The sequence below is a fragment of the Astatotilapia calliptera genome, chromosome 17, assembly GCF_900246225.1.
Source record: "Astatotilapia calliptera chromosome 17, fAstCal1.2, whole genome shotgun sequence".
Lineage (NCBI taxonomy): Eukaryota > Metazoa > Chordata > Actinopteri > Cichliformes > Cichlidae > Astatotilapia > Astatotilapia calliptera.
In genome coordinates this window covers 3653953-3660262 of record NC_039318.1, presented here as the reverse complement: position 1 = coordinate 3660262, position 6310 = coordinate 3653953, and positions in this window count along the sequence as shown.

Genomic DNA, 6310 nt, shown 5'->3' with positions numbered 1-6310 from the left:
TATATTCAGTATATACTGTATTCTTTCATGGCTGCTACTCAGATGGTTTTGTATTTACACTCAAACTTGCCTAAGAAAAATATTTGATACACGATTGTCTCATATGATATAAAGTCCAAGTGTTGACATTTTAAACTCAGAAAGGCAAAGATCAGCTTTACAGAGACAGCATAATAAACAAGAAGAAGCCTCAGGGGGACCCAGGCCCCTGGAAGGACACCTATCACTTGTCTGCCACAACCAATTCGGGGTAAAAGGCAAGAAAAAAGTCAAACTAAAGCAAAGAACCAAACTTTTATAGTTACTGATGATTAAGTACGGTAGAGGTGTATAAACACAAAGAGAGGAGTCAAGAAACAGTCATTGTGTCATAGGAAGCCCCTGTGCAGCCTAAACCTATGGAAGCATAAATAAGGTGTGGTTTAGCATCACCTGTGATCCAGCGCTAACTAGAAATTTCTAAACCTAGATTCAAGTTGCAGAAAGTCTCTCTCTTGAATCCAAACGGGTTCCAAAGTAAAGCAGGCTGGATAGCTGAAGACTAGCTCTGTGCTCTCACCCATTCTTTTACAAATATTTGTAAAAGCAGTCTGCATGCAGAGGTGCTTGATTTATACATCTGCTGCCATTAAGTGGTCTGAACAACTGAATTCAACGATTTAGATAAAGTGCAATAAAGTGTATATAAGTGAAACAGAACATTAATTGGTGCTGCCAAATGTCTGTTTGTCTATCCATCCATCAAGATGACCTTAAGAGCTTTGAAAGCACTCAAAATAAAATCTATTATCATTATTAGTGGAGCTCGAGTATGTGAAGTTTCACCAATCTATGCAACTTCATGCTGTGAAAATACTGAAGCATGTCCCTCATAACTCTTGATAGAGAGTTTGAAAACTTACTGCTTCAACACACATGTATGCAAGTAGTGACAACTAAACAGAACAGTGCATATAGTAATTTTATGTTCAGAAACCGTAAACTGTAAAACAGTCTCTACTCAGAGGAAAACTGCATGTATTACAGTTTTTCCCAATTGTTTACACACAATTACTTGGACTTCAGACACAATGACTACAACATGTAACTGATGCACCCCCTGAACCAATTCTGCTAAACTACAAGTGCAATTTCTGCTTTACACTCAAATTGCAGTTTTACAAAGCACTACACACAATTCTCTGCATTTGGGACAATTTTCATAAAGAAAATCTCTTGTTTGCACAAGAAACACACTGTCATTCAAAAGTATAAACTCAGTTGCGCTACTTTGCATACTAACTCATCACATTGCTAAACACCTTCCACACACAATTGCAATTAAGAAATCAGAGCTTTATAAAAGGGCAACAGGTGAGCTCTTCTGTTTTGGAGCAAAGGATGCCAACATGGAAGAACAGGCAGAGCCAGAGGAGTGAGAGTAAGAGAAGGACGCGGAGGACGAGGAAGACGAAGGCCAGGGAACGTAATCTCTGATGAGATCAAAGCCACTTGGTCTAACAATGAGGGAGGACGTCTTCTGTCTCCGGAACAGGAGACTGAAATCATAAACATGGTTCTAGAAAATAATGCCATAACAGTACAGCAAATACAAAGAGAAATAATAGCAGACAACAACATATTTCAAAATATTGACAGGGTCAGCTTAGAACACTGGACTGTGTCTTGCACAGAAATAATCGGAGGATGAAGCAGCTCTACGGCGTGCCATTTGAACGCAATTCAGAAAGAGTCAAAGAATTGCAATACAACTATGTGCAAGTAAGTCCCGTACAATTCCACAATTGAAAATGTTTTCTGCCTGGAGATGGAAAGTGTACAACCGAAATCCACACACATGTATACCCCTTCTCCAAGCTATAAAAGATGCATGTGGAGATATAGCTATGTAATAGTTGATGCTGTTCATGGCGGGATTCGCCATGCTAGGCCATATTTGCCCTGCTGATCAGCCAGAGCAAACATTGCTTGTGATGTCGATGTGGTGCTGTGGCTGGACCGAAACAGAAGAGAGGAGGGTTTTTTGTTTTGACTGTTACTGTATTCAGTAAATTCTTCTGTTGTTTGTATATGTAGACCACGGTATGTGCAACTTTGTGTTGGTTGGGATGAACACTGTGTACATTGTTTTAGTGGGAAACACAGTAAAATATATTTGGTACCACGTATTTATGTGTTTTATATACAAACATTCTGAAATATTTTACAATGCACTTATGTAGGCCTATGTACTGTCTTTAGTAAGTGTAACACTGAACAAAAAAAGGCTGGCAGTAAGTCATTATGATGACTGGAGAAGAATCATAGTGTTTTACATTAAGCACATCAGTGTTCAACTGGTTCTTATAAATGTGGTCACCCGTTCCTCCAACCTCACTGCACCACCCCTCTGCTGTAACTGAGCCAGGGACCACACCTCTGCCACAAGGTTAAAACAAACCTTTCCTCTGTTTCACCTTTTCATGTTACACTATTAGTTACATAGTGTCACGATCTGAGGAGACAGACCGTGCGGTGGTGTGTGTGGTGGACCCAGGTGCGAACACAAGAAAGTAGACCGGAGTAAACTTAAACTGAAAGCGAGCTTTTATTATGGCTGATGACAGGTCTCACACAAAGCAGAAACACCGTGACTAAACTGAACTTAACGCAGTAAAAGTTGACTGGCAGCAGCTTGCCTCTCACAATGGTCTCCCGTCAGTTTCCCATCAAAGACCACGGCCCATTCACAAACCACCAGAAAAATGCTTCTTGCCTCTCAGCTTGCCCGAGCTCCGCTCAACGTTAACAGTAGATGGACTCATGATCAGAGACAGAGATGACTACTGTTTGCAGCGAGACTGAAATATGCACAGCTGCCACAAGATGGCAATAATGTAAAGGATGGATGGATATATTAACTGACAGGGCTTCCTTGGGCATTTTTGTATATTTTTTTCCTTCTAAGTTTGATTTGGCAATCACTTTTTCTGTATTATACCTCGTGCCTTAGATTGTTACAGGAAATTTTTTTTGTCAAATTTTTGAAATCTGCTGCCTTTTACTCCTGTCATCCATACTCTGTTGATGGACCTTCAAACTCCTGAAAATATCATGTTTGATCATTTTTGATTTATGAAAAAAGAAGAGAAAAAATTCTGTTCTCTGAACATTTTATGGCAGATTTTGTGCGTGTACAATTTTGTCAATGAAGGTGTCGAAGTGTGCAAAATTTGAGGAGGGCACATGAGTTAAGACAGCGATGTCTGAGATGTGGTGTCTTTTATATTATGTCTATTTAAATTAGTTTATATTTGACACGGCAAACACTGCTTTCCTTGATGGAATAGAATAGAATAGACCAGAAACCTTTATTTTCCCACAGATGAGAAACTTTGGGGTGTTACACAGCTCTTATAGCAATATATATTTTCTATGTTTAACATAATTTCATCACATATGAATAATCATATTTAAATATACTTTCCTTTACACTTCAACAGGATTTATCATCAGCTAAGTCTCACATAAGCATTATGACTCATTATAATTCTGACATGATATCTTTCTAACTCATTTACACAGCATCACTTTTTCTTTTGGTGACAGTGTTTGTCAATCACATTATACGTAATATAGCTTCTTTTTAAAATCATATATATTACTTTGATTAGAACTAAAAATGATTTACTATTAGCAAAAGCACAAGCTGACAAACTCTGTTTTGGCACGCTGACATAAAAGGCTGGACGTCAAGTCCTTCTTATCTCACTCAGATGTAATGAGAGGTTAGCTGGGGGACTTAAATTTCTTTCAGTCCCACCAACCTTTCTCAAAAACAATCACCAAATACTTGTATAGACGTCTTGAGTCAGCTGAATGGGAAGAACAAGATCCTGGCAGTCAACACCTACACCCTGGTGAAAACCAGTTATCCTGTTGCAGGGCTGGACTGGGACAAAAAATCGGCCCGGGCATTTTGACTAGAGACCGGCCCACCAGGATAAAGATTGAAAATGTGACGTCATTCAGGGGTAAAACCGCAAAGGATTCTGGGAACTTGTGGCAAGAGGTACTAGCGATAAAAAGAAACCCAAAAAATGCCAAGAAGCTGTTGTATTATTAACTGCAATAGCTGGTCGCATGACAGCCACGGGAAGCCGACGGGTAAAGAGATCGTTTTTTTTTTTATCGGATTACGTCGTTGAAGAGACATTTTTTAAGCCATGTTTCCGAAGTAAGAGCCGACGGATGGTCTGGATATACCAAATATAACGTCTCAGAACACTTCAGCTCACATGTTAGTCTGCTCCAAGCATTCCCACAAAGGTCAGAGTTTTGTTGTAGTTAATACGTCATTTTTCTTAACATAATTGGTGATATAGGTTACAAGCAAGTCTGGCGCTGAACAGAAATTGTCGCACTATGCTCCTTTATTTATTGTGCATAAATAGTGAATTGTCCTGACACAATATTGTGTTTCGCTTCTGTTATTATGGTACATTGACAAAAACATATACTTTTATTCACAGTTGTTTTGTATCACTAATTGCCCAGTGCGATTACAGCATACAATATTATTGTCACTGCTACATTTCTGTAACGCGTACCAGAAATTATTTCCACTACTAATTAATTACCGTTGAGCTCAAAGGTCCTATTAATAAACGGTTAACGAATGTGTATCTATGAGGACGATTTGTGAGACTGGTAAACTTATGATACGTACGATAGTCTTTCGTTCTACACGGTGCGTTTCAAGGTCCTGCACCCATCCGTCGGCAAACTGTACCTGGGCTTGTTGCAGTGACCTGAAGTTACTAAACTTCATGAGTGTATGCACTCACTCCAAGAACCGTATAATTATAAATCTGAGCGTGGTGAAAGTTGGGCAGCACGCTGACGTCTTTTGTCCACTCTGGGTGCTCCTAAGGGTCTGACCCTTTCACTCCTTTGATTTTTTCCTCGTATCTTTTCTTTGTCTTTTCGTCAAGTCTGTCTTTGTACGGACCGGCATTGTTCTCCTTTTGTTTTGTACATTCCTTTTTTGTGCGGCAAAGAAAAAACAAGAAGGTATTGGAACCGGAGAATGAACGTTTAGCGGTGCTGCAAACGCTTGCATTTGATGCGGTACTTGGATTGTTTTGCCACGAGTTCCCGGCATGCAATGCGCGAAAACCACGTGATTGCTAAACAAGGGGGAGGGTGCATCCAGCCTCCTCGGCTGTAATTGGTCCAGCCCAGAGTCGATCATGACCAATTGGCCAATCCAACACCTTTCATTATATATACCCTTCCTAAAATAAAAAAAAATCCATCGGCCCATAAAAACAAAAAAATCGCCAGCGGCCCACCGGGCAAATGCCCGGTATGCCCGATGGCCAGTTCAGCTATGTTCTGTTGGGATAATAAAGTGGCCAAAGGAGGAGGAGAAGCTGCTGACATCAAGGCAAGAAAAATACAGAAGCAACGTTGAATGCTGGGAGCTACAGACCTTTTCTGAAGTTCAATTTTCAGTTCAATTTCATTTGTATAGCACCAAATCATAAATAGTTACCTCAAGGTGCTTTAGATTGTAACCTTACAACAATACAAAGAAAACAGAAAACTCCCAACAATCAAATGACTCCTATGAGCAAGCGCTTTGGTGACAGTGGGAAGGAAGACTCCCTTTTAACAGCAGGAAACCTCTGGCAGAACCAGGCTCAGGGAGGGGCAACCATCTGCTGTGACCGGAGGAAGACAGGACGAAGCCTGTGGAAGAGAGCCAGACATTAATAATAACTAATGATTGATAATGCAGAATGATGTATAAACACACAGTGAGTGAAAAAGGTGACTAAAAAAGAAACCCACCCTAGACACACATCCAGGCTGGACTACTGGAATTCGTTATTATCAGGATATCCTAAAAACTCAGTGAAAAGCCTCTAGTTGATCCAAAATGCTGCAGCAAGAAATCCTTAAAATCCTTCTCACCACATACAAGGTCTTGCATAAAAGGCCCTATTTGATCCATGTGACCTTATAGTACTGTATCACCTCATTTGAGCACTGCAGGCTTACCTGTGGTTCCAGATTTAAAAAAGAGCTTTTAAAGAAGCTTTTGAGTCACTGAAAGAAAGATATCTTTCTAAACTCCCCACTGTTACACACCATGCTCAGCATGTGTTTCATGCACTGAATGGTCTGCACTGCAGATTTTACATACCCTAGCCTTCTCTTTCCACCACCCTGGATTACCACACAATGATAAAGATGATTATTTGTACAAAACTTTACTGTTGCACATTTGTACAGTTTACATTTTTGTAGTTTATCGTGTAACAAA